We start from the raw sequence: 18,070 nt of genomic DNA on the forward strand, positions 1-18,070 counted from the left end.
AAACAGAGATCTTCCCCTTGAATGCCAATGAGTACTGGGTTTTACAGAGCCATCAGAGACCTTCCCAGAAGGTTTGGCATACTGGGCTTTCTTGAAAGGGGTGGGGGAGAGATTTTTCTTTTCCTCTCCTAGCTTGGGCATCCTTTTCAAACCAGCAGTGGGTAGGATGGCTCCCAACTCCCTGATGATTCTGCACATCGTGCTTGCATACCCAAGGGCACCTTGCCTTTCCCAAGAAAAAGAAGCTGGTCCATCTCCAATGGCTGCCAAGCTGGGGAGGCATGTACAGGGAAGCTGGCATGAGCCTGAGTTCTTGGGGGAAAACCTGTTTGTCAGGCTGGGTCCTGTCTCCTGAGAGTCTGGGTAAAACCTTGAACTTGTATTCAGGAAGCATCCAAACACAGATGTGTTATCAGACAACTTCCCTCCCTAAACTCATTTCCAGAAATTAATTTCAAGTAGCATTCTGGAAAAAAAAAAAAGAAATTCTTACTGTTTCAGTAACCAGAGATGTGTTTAAAAAAATAAAATCCTTATTTCACATTGAATGGAGCACTTGATTCCACTCATAAGCAAACACGTTGGTAAGTACTGCAGAACAAACCCATTCTCATTTAAATTTAGCTTGATTTCTAAATGAAACATTTCTAATAGATCACTGGAGCCTTTCAGGATTGTTTCTATTTAACATTATGACTTAGCAACTACCACATTTGGTGAAAGGAAAAACCCTTTGCCAAATGTAGTCATTCAGGCGAGTCTGAAATGGTGAGCAGCCTCTGAACAGATGGCCATGTTTTCTGACCCTTGTTTGGGCCCACTGACACTGAGGTTGAGCTGTTGTCCTGGATGCTTCTCCCAGGCATGGGAAAGTCCCAGTCTTTCTCTGCATCCATTGGAGGCTGGGTGATGTTTGGCAAGACGTGCAGGCAGGGGACCAGTCATCGTGGGGAGGGCTTTAAATCTCTTCCCCATTTCTCCCCCTGCCTCCTGCACCCATAAATTATTCACTTCATTGCAGAGATCTCATGAATTATTGATCTCAAATTTGGTGTCTCCTAGCAACATGTTTACTTATTCCATTGCCATCCTTGTCCATCTCTTGGACACACAGGATGCCTCTGGCCCCTCTCCAGTGGCTGCCTTCGCTCCCCTGTCCCAAGCCAGGTGTCCCAGCATGGCTGAGCCCCTCTCTCTGCCTCTGCAGGGGATGTGGGAAGAGTTTGCTTGAAGCTCTGAAGTTAAACTCTCTTCTGAGGGCAAAACCCGTGGGCTTTGTGCCATTCCAGGAAGGGTCAGTGCTGTGCTCCACAGGGGATGCTCCTGCCTGTCTTGATCTGGATCCACTGCTCCAATGCTGCTCCCAGAGCCCAGGTCACTGTGTTTGAATCTGGAAGTTGTCTTTGGGAGTTTCCTGCCTCTTGAAAAACAGGGAAAGGAGGATCAAGGAAAACAAACCAGCAGGGTTCAACTTTCTCTAATAGTGTAGCTGGAAGGGGAAAAAAGACACCAAAATCACCTCTCTCTTTTAGCAAACTCTTTTGTTTGGTCATTTCCCTGGGAAAGCAGATGAGAAGGAGCTTTGCAGCACCTCCCAGCCACAGAGTCCCCCAGTATCTCCATCCCTGCAGCCTGCATGGCCACTGCTGGAAACCTGCCTGCAGCTGGGTGGCTGTGCAGGTGGGCAGCAGCTGGGTGGCTGTGCAGGTGGGCAGCAGCTGGAGCCACCTCTGGCAGCTCCTGGGAGCTGACCTCTGCACACAGCTGTGGGGGGTTCCTGAGGAGGCAGGGTGAGCACTGGAGGATGGAGCAGGTTCCCTGCTGAGTGCTGCTTCAAGCCATGCCTAGTTAGGCAGCTCCTTGGCACAGTTTTCTGCCTGCAGGTACCACGCTCAGATGAGTGGGATCCAAGTTTGTTGGGGCTGTCCCTCTGCCACACAGGACTGGTGGCCACTGAGCAAAGGGAACCTCACATCCCCATCCACTGATCCTTTATAGTTCCCCTCTAAGCTTCCCTGTGCTTGAAGTTAGGCTTGGCTTTGGGGCTGGCGTGGCTCTGGAGGGTGTACTTGCAGCAAATCTTTCCTTCCAGCTCCTGCTGGAGCAGTCCCACACTGCTGGTACCTGACAGGACCCCCAGTGCCTGTGTTAAGAAGGGGCTGATGCAGCCCCATGCTACAATCTCCTCTAAAATGCCACCTTCTATCATGCATAATTCAGAGGTTCCTCTAAAAATAAAGTTCCTCAGGCAGCCTCTGAATCAATTTGCCTCCTGATCAGGGAGAGGTGAGGAGCTCTCTGTCCCTCGGGGCCGCTTGCTCGAGGGCTGGCCGAGGTCCCAGCCCTGCACTGGGAGCAGAAACCTACCTGGCACAGGGCAGGATCACAGGCACTGCTGTGAGGGGGCATTGCTGCCTCTGCCTTTCTCTTCTGCAGGTTCAGCAGCCCATGGAAAACATACAGTGACCCTTTTTATTTTTGGCCAGGCTGTGTTGTCCTGCCTGTGACCCGCAGTGACAGTGATGCCCTGGGGGCTCCAGGGGACCCTGTCGTGCACAGCCAGAGCAGCAGAGGCTGTTTGCTAACAAGACAGCAGCAACGAGATGGCTGCATTGGGCTGTTACATGCTGACTTATACACACAAATGCCTGCTACCAAATGGAGGGCTGTGCAAGGTAGAACACAGGACACCTGCCCATGGGAAAGTGTTTTGAGTGAGATACATCACCCCCAGCACGAGGTTTAACAGCCCTAGATCAGTTTTAACAAAAAAGGATATTCCAGCCTTCCTCCCATGCCTCCAGCTCCCCTGAGATATTTTGATGATGTTCTACTTTCCTGAACCCAGGAATGCACCTAGGTTCTAATCTGCAGCTAGCGGTCATCATTATTCATATTTAGTGACACTCAGTGTAACATTTAAAACACCAGAAAACTCTGTTCCCTCTCGTTTGGTTGGGGTTTTTTTAGCATGCTGGCAACCCAGAGGTTATTGCTAGAAATCCTTTTCTGATCAATGGACTGATAAAGACCTTCCTTATGCTGTCAATTATGCCAATTACATTTCCCTCTGCCTAGGAAGAGGTCCCAGCCAGTTTGCCTGCAAATCTGCAGCAATGGCAGGGATTTCCATGGCTGGGAGTGACAGGTGGGCAGCAGAGAGGATGCCAGTTTTCCTTTGGTTAATGGCCTTGCTGGCAAATCCCAGGAAGAGCAGAGCATGACCAAAGCAGCCCAGCAGTGCTGCTCTGCTCTTTGGCCCTGGCTGTTTCCACCCTGAGCAGCCAAGAACGGGTGGATTGTGTAGGAAAATGATGGGCAGCAGACACGAACCCCTTTGCATTTCTGCCAGTCTGTTAGTCACTTCCTGATTTCCCAGAATAGCAAGCAAAAGAAATAGTTCTTTTGCACTGGGATGGCAATAATAAATAGGTCTGGAGGGACTCTGTGCTCTGCTTGGGCAGGGTTGCAATCCTGAGATCCTCTGAATAAAGCACTCTACTGCATGTGCCAGCATGGTCCCAGGGCCAGCCCAGCAGGCTGTGCTGGGGAGGGAGGGAGGGAGGGGCAGGACAAATCAAATCCCTGCATGTTGGACATGCTGGCTCCTTTCCTGTGGTGGGTACTGAAGCCCTGGGCCCAGCACAGGGTGCAGGGAGTGCTGAGCATCTGCATGGCTCTGAAATCCTACTAAGCAAGAAACTGAAAAGAACCCAGTCCAGAGACTTGCACACCTCCTATGGATCCTCCAGCTGCAGGACTCTGTGGCAGGCAGGGGTATGGGGATGGCTGCTGCAGACTAACAGATCAGGGGACTGCAAATGTAGATGAGAAAGCACCGGGGGGCTATGTACACAAAAAAGACTCTTAATTTAAAATATTGTTTCCAGACTGTGGCTATTGGTGTGGGACTTCTCCTCCTGACACTTTTGAAGCTGACCTCATCTCATTTTTCCTGTTTTACTCTGATCTAACTCCCTGGGAGACAGTGGGGTGAGCCAGGGTCTCGCTGGAGGTCAGGGGTCTCCTTGCTCAGCCTAATCTTGGGTCCACAGTCCCCCAGTGTGGCCTCTGGGAGGCTGGGAAGTGGCTGAGATATATCACATTGGACAGGAAATCAATACCTACTTTTAAGATACTTTTCTATTGCTGTTGATTGCTTTATATTATATTAAGAGCCCTTGAGGGCTCTGTCTTGGAAACAGTGCTCTTTAATATCTTTATCAATGGCAGAGACAGTGAGATGGAGTGCACCTCAGTGAGTTTGCAGATGACACAAAGCCAAGCATGTGCATGACTCAACAAAAGGAAGGAACTCCATCCAGGGGCACCTGGACAATCCTGAGGAGAGGGACAGGACATACTGAGGTGTGGGAGAGTGTCCAGCAAAGGTCAACAAGTCTGGGGAAGGGTCTGGAGCCTAAATGTGAGGAGGAGTGACTGAGGGGTTCTTTGGTCTGGAGAAAAGGAGGCTCAGGAGGGAACCCTATCACTCTCTACAAATTCTTGAAAGGAGGTTGTAGCCAGGTGAGGTCAGGCTTTTCTCTCAGGTAATAAGTGACAGAACAAAAGGAAATGGCCTCAAGTTGTGCCAGAGGAGGATTAGACTGGACACAATAAAAAAATTTCTTCCCTGGTTGTCAAGCATTGGAAATAGGCTGCCTAAGGAAGAAAGAATTCTTCCTCATCCCCTGACCTTCTCTGTTAGCCAATATAATGCCTCTTGCTTTGCAGCTACTGGATTCAGCATGGAAAACATGTGCAACTGAATTGGAGACAGCTGCTGGGGTTTGCAGAGAGCCTGAAAGAGTTACTGCAAGATAGCCACAGCTGTGTGCACTTGACTGTGCTCCAATCACAGAGCAGGCAGCACCTTCCTTCCTTTCACTGGCATGGCCACAGGAGAGGAGATCAGATAGCAGAGCTGTAACCCAGGAAAAGGAAGGAGGTGGGGAGATGTACAGGTTCAGCTCACCATCTGGTAGATGAAGATATTGAAGAATATCCCTGGGTCCTTGAATGGTGCCAGGGTGGCCAGAGCTCCAAGTTTCTCCTTCCCCAGCATCAAAACACAAACCTTGTTGGGGTCCAGCATGGATTGAGGGGTTGAAAACCAGAGAAGTTCCCAGGCTTTCTGCACCAGATAAGGAAGCAAACCCCTTGGCTGTAGAGCAAAGAGACAAAAGCCAGGGTCCTTGGAGTGCTGGGTCATGAGGCAGCTGTTTTTTCCTTTTTAATCTCAGCAAAGCAGGCACCTGACAGGGATGGCAGACACAAGGGCCTCGCTCAGATGCCAGGGGGCTCTGCAAGCAGGAAGACTGCAGCACCCTTGAGGACTCTTTCATCTCAGGAGCAGCAGGAGTTGCCTTTTGCTGTATCTTTCCACATAATTACTGAGCCCTGCTGGCTGAAGCAGTGTCAGGATCCCTCCCTGCAGCTCTCCCTGCACCTTTGAGGGGATGGGCAGCAAGGGCTAAGTGCCAGAGCACTCGGGCTGAGCTGACCTGGGGGAGGAAACAGCAGGTTCAGATCTCCACAGGCCATCAGCCCTCACAGCCAGGAGGGGAAGGCAAGCTGTGGCTCACACAGGCTCTGGGCTGCACCTCTGCTCTCTCCAGCAAGACACAGCGTGGGCCAGGCCAGCACCTGACACTGGTTCCCATGTTTTATCTCCTGTGAAACAGGGGGAGAAGGGGAAATTCTGGGCCCAGCCCCTCCCCATGTGTGTGCTGGCTGAGAAGGAGGCTGTTTGTGCAAGCCCAGCTCCCTGCAGAGTGATTTGGGCAGGGCTGGTGAGACGCTCTCCCTTTGCTCAGAGACTCCTTTGGGCCCTTTCTGAGCTGCAGACAAAGCCATCCTCTGTCTCAGGAGAGCATCTCTGCCACCCTGGGAACGTGCAGAGCATCCCAAGAGCCTGCCCTGCCAGCACTCAGCTCTGCTGGCTGTGCCTGCAGGGTGAGCAGCGTGTTCTCCCCACCCTGGACACGCTCTCCCAGTGCTGGGCAGGGGGCACCTGCACTCCTGGGGGCTGGGTCAGACCCCAGCTGGCACCAAACAGGCTCATTTGGCCACTGCTGAGGGTCTCTGGGAGCACCACCTGCCTTGCAGTGCACTTGTTGCCTTGCACAGGAGTTTGTGTTTGCTCTGGCACCTGATGCTGCGGCTGCCAGTGACAGAGAGGCTCTGGATGCTGCAGCATTCCCACATCTGCCCCTTTGCAGCCCTTCATAAATTTACCTTGGGAATATTTAACAGTGTGACCCATTTAGCACGTTCTGATGTTTCCTGCTGAAGTGACAGGTTTAACATTTCCCTTTAACCAGTACAGATTGTGCCACCTCTGGGTGATGTGTGAACAAATCCCATTGTTAGCACTGTGCAATAAACCACTTTTATCTCGTGCTGGGAGAAGCCAGCGAGGCCTCACCAACACCAGCCTGGTGTTGAAAGCTGGGGGCAGACCTGAAAGCAGCTGCTGTTGGCTGCCCAGCACTGTGCACAAAGGCTGAGCCTCCAGAAGGGAGCTGGGGCTGCCTGAAATGGGACAGGGCTGTCACAGCTGCCAGGGTGCTGCAAGTGCCACACAAACAACCTTGGCATCACCTGAGAGTGGAGCAAGTGGCAGAGGCCAAACTCCCCTTTTGCCTCCCGCTCCAAAGAACAAGGGGAAGGCAGCAGCAGTGAACACCGAATTCTTTGGTGGTGGCAGCCCTGCCAGGCTGTGCTGCCTCCCCACATGCTGAAGGCATCCTCATCTGCAGCTGCCAGTCAGAGCAAAGTCACCATTTGATGTCCCTTTCAAATCCTGGTGGTGAGAAAACGGCACAAGGTACCTCAGTATCCCTCCAGAGAGTCTGTCTGGGGACAGAGGACCCCAAAGGAAGCTTGCTGTATTATTATATAAATATAATAATATTTATTATTCCCATAAAAGTGAATTTCTCAGCTTTTTTGCCAGATGGCTCCTTTGATAAGAACCTGTTTATTCACTGGGGTGCTCAGATCTGTGTAACTTCATACACTGGGACAAAGAATGAGCACTGCAGCAGCACTAATGCCATTCTATCAGTTTGCACTGACCCTAACAGCCACAGGGTCTATTTGCTGTTTAAGAAGAGGTTTTTAATGTACTTTGCATGGTTTAGCATCATTAATGGCTTAATGAACAAGGCTAATAATGACTTTTGAGTTGGATAGAGGCTTCCATACAGATGTTTAGCATCCTCTATGGGACTGAAAAGATGATTTCTCTTTCCCTTGAGGCAAGCTGGAAGAGGAGGAGATGCACAGTGTGAATGGAGCTGGAGATGTGCTGCTGTGTCAGCAGCACTGGTGGGTTCCTGGCTGTCCCCAGGAGGGCTCTGCAGCTGATGGGCCCCAGAACAGCAGGCTGATGCTGCTCCAGGGAGGCACCAAGGGAGGGAGAGGGAGAAAGGAAGAGGTGTGGGGGTCCAGCAGGAGAATAAATGCAGGAGACAGAGCCTGGGACCGGGTGGCTGGGGAGAGGAGCTCTGGGAATGGCTTTTATGGGAATGGCTTCAGGTCCTGCTGGAAGAGCACTTGGATAAAGCTGCATGCTCTGCACCAAGGCAGCTTCTGGAGCATTGAACCATTGACATCTGGCACAGCTGGCCATGGGCTGTGACCCAGCAGCCACGGGCTGTGACCCAGAGCCACCAGGTTGGTGACTCAGAGCCACCAGGTTTGTGACCAGACCCAGCAGGTTGGTGGCCCAGACCCAGCAGGTTGGTGAGGTTGGTGAGGTTGGTGGACCAGACCCACCAGGCTGGTGACCAGACCCAGCAGGATGGTGAGGTTGGTGAGGTTGGTGACCAGACCCAGCAGGTTGGTGAGGTTGGTGAGGTTGGTGACCAGAGCTAGCAGGTTTGTGACCAGACCCAGCAGGTTGGTGGCCCAAACCCAGCAGGTTGGTGAGGTTTGTGACCAGACCCAGCAGGTTGGTGAGGTTGGTGAGGTTGGTGAGGTTTGTGACCAGACCCAGCAGGTTGGTGGGGTTTGTGACCAGACCCAGCAGGTTGGTGGCCCAGACCCAGCAGGTTGGTGGCCCAGACCCAGCAGGTTGGTGAGGTTGGTGAGGTTGGTGAGGTTGGTGAGGTTGGTGAGGTTTGTGACCAGACCCAGCAGGTTGGTGAGGTTTGTGACCAGACCCAGCAGGTTGGTGAGGTTTGTGACCAGACCCAGCAGGTTGGTGAGGTTGGTGAGGTTGGTGACCAGACCCAGCAGGTTTGTGAGCAGACCCAGCAGGTTGGTGAGGTTGGTGAGGTTGGTGAGGTTGGTGACCAGACCCAGCAGGTTTGTGACCAGACCCAGCAGGTTTGTGACCAGACCCAGCAGGTTGGTGAGGTTGGTGGCCCTGCAGCCTGGGCTGTCCTGCCCCTGCCAGAGTCCTCCAAGGGCCTCTGTGAGCCCTGTCCCTGCAGAGTCTGGAGCTCCCTGGTTGGGCTGTGGGCCCTGGGGTGCTCAGGGCTGTTCTCAGCCCAGGAAGGGCTCAGCTGTCTCTGCCTACAAGCACAGGATGCTGCTTCCAGCTCTGCTGCCTGCGGGATCCTTTCCTCATGAAGTGAGAGAGAGCTGGGCACTGCAAGGATTCTCCTCTCCATACATTTGGCTGCTCATTGACTGGCTCAAACACAAGGAAGCAGATCAATAAGGAGCAGCAGTTGCAGGCAGGCTCTCAGGAAAGCCTTTCATCTCCAAAGTAGGCCTGGCTGCATGGCTGTAGGCTCAGAGAGAAGCAGTTCTGCCCTGGACACACAAGGAGAAGGAGCAGAACGAGAAGGCTGTGGATATACTGGAGCCAGTCCAGTGGAGGCCAGCAAGATTTTGAGGTGGACTGAGCACAGGTGAGGAGAGACCAAGACCACCAGAAGGCCTGGGGGATGCTACTGCTGCCTGGAACTGCAAAATGGGAGGGTTATTGAAGGAACAGATGAATGTCACACAAAGAAATTCAGAGTAAGGCTTTCCAAGGAAAAGACCCAAAGGAAATGAGTGCTTTCCATCATCTCTGCATCTCCGTGCTCCCTTTCTCCTGCCCCTCCTGAGCTGGCAGAGTATCTCACAGGGATTTTTGCTTCTACCCCTGCTGGTGCAATCTCTTTCCCTTTAAACAGCACTCCCAGCAGCCAGCACGTGGGAAGGTGAGTTATGTGTGCCTTGTGAAGCTGCCAGCTGGAGCTGCAATGAACTTTACATGGACCATCAATCTTGTGCCTGACCCCTCTCGCAACCACGGCTTGGCTACAGCTTCTCTATGGCCAGAAAGAGTGGAAGGGAAGAGGCAGCACTTTGTCCTGGTCAGGAACAAGCAGCTCACAGCTTCCAGCTGGTACCTGGGTGAGCACAGGTTAGCCCTAAGCCCCTCTTAGAGGCTTATCCCTCTAAAAATATCCCACTGATGATTCAACAGGACATTGATCATGCAGGCTTTTATTAATGACTGAGGACTGTGCTGATCAGCCAGGTAGCAAATACAGTGTAATTCTTCTAAAGTGCTGTGCAGCTGGGGATGAAGGCACTGTCAGGATGCAGAGGAATTATGAGTGCTCATGAGGAGTTTAATGCTGTGCACAAATGGACTGGTGAGATCTTTGGATGAATAAAAAGGAAAAAGCTGAGGAGAGATATGGCTGGTATTGGCATTTACTGATCTGCCTACACATCTAAAAGTACAGGTAGGAAAACCCAGAGAGCTCAAAGAAGGGTCATTTCTAAAAGCCACTTTACAGGGAGAAACGTAATGGTTTCAACCCATTTAGTTTGTCCTGAAGATTGAGAGGGTTTGAACAGAGTTTTGTAAAAATCTGTGTGAGGAGATTATGCTTCCAAGTCTATTTATTTAAAGGCTTGTTTATATACAGGCCTTTTAAAGCAGGCAAAGCCATAAAAAAGATTAAGGACAGGATGCCCTAATGTTTTTTATGCAGGGAGTGTAATTGACCCTCAGATGTTCCACCACAACTCCAATCAAGCTGTTTCATCATGTGGCATTTCAAAGACAGATTTTGATGACTCTTCAAAGAGCCAGGGTGTAGCTGGTACAAACTGTCTGGAACAAGCTGGAAATGGTGCTCTGGGCTGCTCTGAGCAGTGTCCTGTGCAGGGGGATCTCTTGGAGCCTTTGCATGGAACAAGATGGGTGGTGGGGACTGTCCCCACCCTCTGCCAAGGAGGGGCTCCTTGCACAGCAGCCTCCAGATGAGTGCTGGGGAGGAAGAGGAGGTGTTGATGGCCCAGGAGAGGCACCAGCAGACAACGACCCTTGCAGCTGCACCTGAGCCCACCAGGGACATGGGGAGAGCACGGGGGGAGCACAGGCTCTGCTCCTCTCCCCCCTTGCCTCCTGCTCCCTTTATTTTCCCCTCTTGTTGCCAGGTAACTCTGTTTGCCCAGCATGGAAGGACTCTGTTTTCAGAAGAATTCCAAACCAAAGCCTTTCTTCTTCAAACATGAGAAATGATTCATCAGAAACTTTGCTTGGTTTTTAGGTTTAGAATTTTTTATGCAACTACAGGCAGCAGGAAAAAAAAAAAAAAAAAAACAAAAAAATCGCCAAAGAAGGAATAAGCTTAAAAACTTTTGAGTACAAACCTGAACAGATCTGTTTGCTGCTCTTGGCTAACCTCTTCTTAAAATTAAATCCAACTTTGAGGTTTCAAGGCTGTCATAGGTGTGGTAGCACTTGAGACAAGCAGAGAGTGAGCCCTTGATGTGGCATACAAGGGGAGAGTCCTGACCAAGCAGGGGTTCTTGCTCTGTTTTCAGACCATGAGCTGATTTTTACTTCAGGCACAACCCTCTTCTGCTGCTCCTCCTGCATCATTTGCAAACTCCCAGAGGTCCTTTATGTTTTGTACAGAAAAACACGGAAAGCTTCAATTTCTCTCTCCTTTCATGGCCTGCTCATGGGTCTTAGTGCAGGCTTAAAGTCAGCTTGAAAAATGTGCATCAAATCAGAGCTGCCAGTGCTTTCTGAGGGAGCAGGTCACCTCTGTCACCTCTCTGCACGGGTGGTGTTGGGAGCCAGCAGCGCCTCTGCCTCCCACGCCTTCAGGGACCTGGGCTTCCCCCAGCAGCTTTTCCTTTCCCCAGTGCAGCCCAGATTTATCTGTTATCTCCATCTAAAATGCGAGGGATTTCTCTTCTGCCTGCCACAGCCCCATCAGAAGCAGATGTTCTATCACAACACAGCCTGTGAGACGCTAATCAGACACCTAACAGGAAATGTTTAGAATAATGAGCTGAGAAAAGCTCTGAAACTCATTCCCTGTGGCAGAAGGAAAGCTGGAGGGAAGAGTTTGCTGTGGTCCAAGGAAGTGCTGTATTCCTCCAAAAGAGAGATGTGAGGCTGCCCCAAGCCTATCTTCAGACTATTACTTAGCAGGCACTAAATCAGGTACAATGAGCATGACAGGATTTTTCACAAGGCAGTGGGGTCACTGCCCAGCTTGCCTTGGGGAGTATAAATAAGAGCATGGAGGGAAGAGTCCATAAATAACAGCAAAGAATTCAGAAGCTGCAGAGACACAGCTCTGTGCCCTAACCCAGAGCAGCATCCCAATGTCCAGGTGACCTCCCTGAGCCTTGGGGTACACCCTCCTCCTCCTCATGCTCTGCCTCTGCTCCTGCTGCCTTGGAGCTGCTCCCTGCCCAATCCCACCAGCAGGCACTGCCCAGGATCCATCAAAGAGCTGCCTGCTGAGGGATGCAGCCTCCTTGATCTCATGCAAGCTGGGCAGAAATACATCATGCACGGGTTTAGACAGAGCTGCTTCTTCCCCAGGACATTTTGAAGCCTCTCTTTGGCTGTCTGGGCCTTGGGCTGGCTTTGCTGGCTCACCCCAGCTGTGGGTGCTTTCCTTGATGTTCACAGCAGTCCTTGCTTTTCCCCACCCACCTGCTGCTCGGGCTTCAGCTTCTGCCTCCAAGGCCAAGCAGAAGAGGATTGCACTCAGGAAATGTCTGTGATTTATTGCACCTCCCTGCAGGAAGGGAAGCACCAAGGGGAAGCATGATTGACATTGATGTACATAACTCACAAAATCTTTTCATCCTGTTCCCGATATTGGCAGCTCTCTGCTCCCAAATTCCTCGCAGAGGCTCTCCATGGGATGACTTCTCCTATGTATGGCATGCCTGAACTGCAACCAGCTCCACCAAATCAATGGCTGAATATAATGAAAGGCAACTTTTTTTCTCAATGCCTAATGCTTCACAGTGCTGGCTTTGATCCCCTCCAGTGGGGGAAGGACAGGGGCCAGGTGAGCCAGCATTCCCCTCCATCCTCACTGCTCTCCTGACCAGACAGGGATTTAAATCCCTCCTTCCCTTGGGATCTGCTCCTTTGAGCAGCTGCCCTGGCTTTTTGCTGCTGCCCAATCATGCTTGATTAGTTCCTGGAAATACAGAGCATTATTTCCATTGCCATTTATTACAGTCACTGAGACGTAAACTCAGGAGGAAGGGAATGAGAGGATACTGCAGGTAAAGGTTTTCAGCAGGCAGAGGAAAAAAGGCAAGAAAATGAAACCCTTGCCATCTAATAGCTCAGAAAAGCTCATTGTAAGGTAGTGCTGTTGAGGAGCCATGCCAGCCTGAAGAGAAATTTGCAAGGCCACTGCTGGGAGGCAATCCTGAAGGGAAGAAATTGCAGGGCAGAGCAGAAGAGGGGGGCAGGAGCAGCAGGGCACAGCAGTGGGTGGCGTGAAAGGGCTGGCAGGAGCAGAAGAGCTGATTGCACCTGGACTGGGTTCAGCTGCTGCCTCAGCTCCTGTGGGATGCATTGCCCTTTGCACCCCCTTGGAGAGAGGGTGAGGAAATGCACTGCTGGAGATTGAAAATCAATGCTTCTGCTGGTATTCAGAGCATTACTGCCAGGTGCCATGGGCCAGCTCCGTGGGACAAAACGGAGCAAAATGTGCCAAGAGTGGAAGCTTCCTGTGGCAGCCCCAGAGTGCCCATCTGGGACCACGTGCCCATCCCAGAAGCAGCATCCCACCTTGGCAGCATCGTTTTTATCACTGGTAGAGCAGCAGGAGCAATCCTTCAGTGGGAGGAGGAGGCACTTCACTGGCACTTGGTTAAATTCAAACTGAAACCAGCCCGTGGGTGGTTGCTTGAATCCTTGCCAGTGGAGAAGAAGGTGGAAAAAATAAAATTATTGATTTGCAAGTGACCTTTTTCTCTTGGGTTTATCTATATTCTCGATGCTATTCTTGATCAGCCAGAAAAAGGACAAAATGAAAGGAAAATTTGTTTAATTGTGTCTGAAAAAGAAAATGTAATGATAGTGTAAATGCCCAGCTCAACTCATTTTGCAAAGCCAGGAGGTGAATGGTCCCTCTGCAGTCCCTGTAAAATCTCCAAAAAAGGAGAGACACCTGAATGAGAGAATCCCAGGAACAGATTGAGCCTATTTTGGCTGCTTTGCAAGTGAGTCATGTCTGTGTGAGAGAGAAAAGCTACCTGGGACACCATGAGAACCTTGTGGCTGTGCATTTCCAGCAGCCATCAGCTGGGCCATGCTGGCCATCCCACTGGGGCCAGAAGAGCATTTCCCTGCTCCAAATTCATCCTTTCCACAGGGTCCAGCCAGGCAGGACAAGGGCCGAAGCGTGATGATTGCTTCATGCCAACAGATTTATGAAGCAAAGAACCATGGGGGTTTTGCTCAATAATGAGCACACAGGGGAAAAATAGTAATAATTTAAAAAACTATGAATATTAAGTTATTTGTGATTGAAGCACTGAGCTCCTTGTGCCAGGCTGGATCTTCAGGCAGGTACAGCTGTGACAGGCAGGCCCCTTGCTCCTTCAGCAGCAGCAGAGGCAGGGAGGAGGAGTGTCCTGCAGGAGGGATGTGTTTGTGAACAGCTCCCAGTGCCAGGCAGAACCAGCCCTCAGTGCATCAGGTTTAAGCACAGGGCTCTGTGCTGCAGATCACAGTCACATAATGCATGAAAGGGCAGAGGAATGTGAGGGTGAAAACTCTCCAGGCACCAAGTTACAGGATGGGCTGGGAGATGCTGAGGCTTTCAGGGCTGACTGAGAGTCAGCCACGTGGCAAACAAGCAGCTTGGAGGATGTGTGAGCTGCACAAGGTCCTGGCACATCACCCTTCCCTTGCCACAGAGAGCCATGGGGAGAAACAACCATGGAAACAGAGCCGGGGAGAAAGGAGAGGGAAGGAGCCAGCAAGTGTTCCCAACATCCCCCAAAAGCTACAGTGAGGCTCATCTAAAGTGAAGCAGGAAATGTGATGAGGATGGAGGTGCTAGTGGAGCAAGCTCCATGCTCAGATGGCCATCAAAGCGTGTCAGTGACACACCTGCAGTGCCCCTGTGGCCTGAGCCAGCCCTGGGTGCCAGGAGCCCAGGTCAGAGTGTCAGCCTGCACAGGAAGGCTGCTCAGTGCACTGGAGAACCCAGGTGGGACGAGGGCTGTGTGCCCGTGCTGCTGGGCACGGTGCCCTCTGGCCAGGGAACTCAGCCAGGGCTGGGGGGAGGAATTGCCAGGGGCCTGCAGCACCCCGGGGCTCAGGGTTCTCGATGGAGGCAGAAATCTTCTGAGCTGTCTCTCTGAAGGGTGAGGGGAGTGAAAAGAGCAGCCAGAGCCTGCCATGGCAACAGGGCTGGCATTGTGGAGTCCGAGGTGGATGATGAATTTAACTGAGCTCCAGCCCCATGGGAGAAGCTGCCCTGCCTCACAGGAGATGAGCCTTGACACAGGGCTCTGACCAGGCCAGGCAAAACAGCACAGCCAGAAATGCAATCAGAGATGGTCCTGCTGGTGTCAGCACCTCACCAGGAGGCTGCCAAAGGCTGAGGGGCTTGGAAAGCCCAGGGTAAGACCAGGTCTGGGTGGGCTGTCTGGGTCCAATCCAGCTAGCTATGGACCCCAGCCCACATGGTCTTACACAGATGAAAGCAAAAGATCGGGAGTGCTCTCCTCCACGTGGGAACGGATGTCCTCTGTTTATTGACTTGAGAACCACCAGAGGGGAAAACCCACATGGAAAAGAGCCCTCATGGCTCATGGAGGGAGACTTTATACCCGGGGATAGGGGGCAGAGCAGGAGGGCCACAACCAATGGGATCCAAGTGGGGAGGGGCGGGGGGAAGGACTGACCTGGGAAGAGACCACCAGGGATAACAAGGAGAAAGGGGGAAGACAGAGAAGAAGACGAAGATGATGAAGAAGACAACGATGACGAAGACGACGAAGAAAAAGACGAAGAGGAGGAAGAAGATGACCATGAGGTTACGAGACATAAACCTTAAGGATTTTAGGGATTTTAGAGGAGCTGAGATTTTAGCTAGAGATAAGCTTTATTGGAGTTAATCAAAATAAATGGGTAGGCCTTGATGAAGTTAAGAGTGAGTAGTTAATTAATAATTGATTGCTTGTCGACACTGTGTTTGGTTAGCTGGGTTTATAATGAAGAATATAGAAACTCATAAATAGCTTTTAGGAACATAAGACAATTGTAGGGCTCCTCTGTTCTGAAACCAATTGAAGATGGGGAATGGGAGTTCTACCAAGGGTTCACTTGTCATATTTGCATTGAAAATGTAGAAAGTTCAGAACCAGGAAGACTTAATTTATTTCCTCATTTTGGAACCCCTCCCCATGAAAGGGACCACTGACTCATTTTGAGGAACAAACTACACATGCTTAATAGCTTTTGAACTAATTACCATAAAAGGTGGGGAATGGGATGTACCAAAATTATGAATCTGTATTTGTATTTTGGGTATTCAATACTTGTATAGATAAAAGGACTCTGTAATTACCTGTAAATCACAGTGTGTATTTGGGAGCTATCCTGCAATAAACATACACTTTCTAACTCTAAACTGTTAGAGAGTTTTTGTCTGTCACAGTTGGATATCAGTACTAGACCAATATCCATATTTTTAATAAATCAGTTATGGGATACAAACCATGTGAACAGTGCAAATTACCAAAACACCCAGTGCAAACAACTAAATAACTATTTAGTGCAATACAGCACCAGGGGACTGCGGTGCCCGGGCTCACAGGGCTGCAGGGCAGGTGAAGGTGGGCAGCCCAGGCTGTGGGCAGGGTGGTGGCTGGCAGGGTGATGGGTGCCAGGGGGGTGGGTGCCAGGGGGGTGGGTGCCAGGGTGGTGGGTGCCAGGGGGGTGGGTGCCAGGGGGGTGGGTGGCAGGGTGGCAGGGTGGCAGGGTGGCGGGTGGCAGGGTGATGGGTGCCAGGGGGGTGCGTGGCAGGGTGGTGGGTGCCACCAGCACCAACACCCATGAGCCCCCAGCACAAGGCTTCCCCGGGTTTGGAGCCTGGCAGCACAGATGGCTCCACAGCTACAGCCAAAACTCATTTATTCTGAAAGCTGAGCTTAGACCCTCTGTGGATAACCCAGATAACATCTCAAGGCCTGTGAAGGGCCAAGGCTGATTTCCATGCTCCCCTATAAATTTAGTATCTCGGAGTTAACGAGAGCAAACAGGCTCAAACCGTGAACACCAGCATGTGGATGACAGGCCTCCCCTCCCTCTGCAGAAGCAGAAGCCTCTTGTGGCTGAAATACTGCCTGAAACGAGATTTTCTGTGGTTGAAGGGATTTGCATTTGGGGCTGTGCTTGGGGAAGCAGCTCAGAGCTCCCCAGGCTGCCCCTCTGGCCCTTGGGGAGCTGGTGGGGAGGGGGTTCTGCTGCCAGCAGCACCCAGGGGATGCCCCATGAGGGCTCAGAGGTGTTCTCTGCCAAAGAACCGAGCCCTGGAGTTAAGAACACACCAAATAATTCATAGGAAGAAATTAATTATTAAATAGCTTCTCATTATTGCCACCCTAATTAGAGACCGTTAATTTCATACCTACAAGGTGCTGTAGTGTTCTTGCTGAATCATATCTCCCTCTCACATCTGAGGGTTTCAACATGTCTGCAGTGTTGGAAGGTAAAAGCACGGCGGGGGGAGCCAGGGCAGGAACCTCAGGGGCCATTTCACCATTCACTCTGCAGTAAAATAAATAATTTCAAAAATGCCTTTTCCCCAAACCTCAGGCAATTTCCAACACCTCAAATCACCTTTCTGTACACAACTGCAATATATTGTACCAGAAAGAGCACTTTGGAAGCCAGAGGGTCAGTCTGCAGGACATGGATCTGTTTGTGGGAAGCCAAAGTTTGTCCAAAGGCTCTTGTGGTGGCTGGGTGCTCCTGGGAGCATCCAGGCTGCCTTGATGCCTGCTCAGGCCTGCCAGGTGGGCTGAGCTGCCTGTGCCAGGTGGGCTGACCCTCTGGGACCCCTCCTAGGGTGGGGGTGTGCTCTGGCAGCTTCCCCAGCATCGGCCAGCATCCCCTAGGAGTGCTGCGAATGGGCTCCACGTGGGTCCCTGCTGCTGAGAGAAGGAAGGATCATTCTGGGGAAGTGGCAGTTTTGCCTGATTTGTGTGAGTTTCCTTGTGCTTTTATGGCAGCCCATAAAATGGATCATCTGTCTTAAAAGAGACGGGCAGGTAATCAGCAGCTCAGCTGAGCTCTGCCTCTGGCCCTGCTGCAGCCTGGGGAGCCCGGGAGCGCCCAGGGGAGGCTCCACGTCCTGGGCTCCATCTGGGCCCTGGCACTGCTGCATTTTTCACCAGCAGGCTGAGGGATCTGGGGGCTTTTCAGGGAAAGTGCCTGGGTGGGGGGAAATGCTCCTTTCTCCTTAGGAGAGCAGGAGACAGCCACAACTCTATTTTCAGTGGAGGTTTCCAAGGCACTTGTTTACCAGCACTGCCAACAGAAGCTGTTATCACATTGGCACTGCTGACAGCTCTGTCTGCAGCTGATTTTCCAGCGGAAGCACCTCAAAAGTGCTGGAGGCAGTGTGGAAGTGAGACAGCAGCTGCATGCACTTGAAACCCATAAATCAGCACCTGAGTAAAGGGACACTGCTCTCCTTATCCTTGCTGGACAAAAGCTGTCCCTGCTGACCTGGGGTGCCCCTGGGGTGCTGTCTGCTCTGGGAGCAGTGCCTGGCAGCTGGATCCTCCCCAGCCATCACCAGGGTTGGGTGTCAGGGCCATG

Source organism: Molothrus ater, chromosome 9, assembly GCF_012460135.2.
Source record: "Molothrus ater isolate BHLD 08-10-18 breed brown headed cowbird chromosome 9, BPBGC_Mater_1.1, whole genome shotgun sequence".
Taxonomy (NCBI): domain Eukaryota; kingdom Metazoa; phylum Chordata; class Aves; order Passeriformes; family Icteridae; genus Molothrus; species Molothrus ater.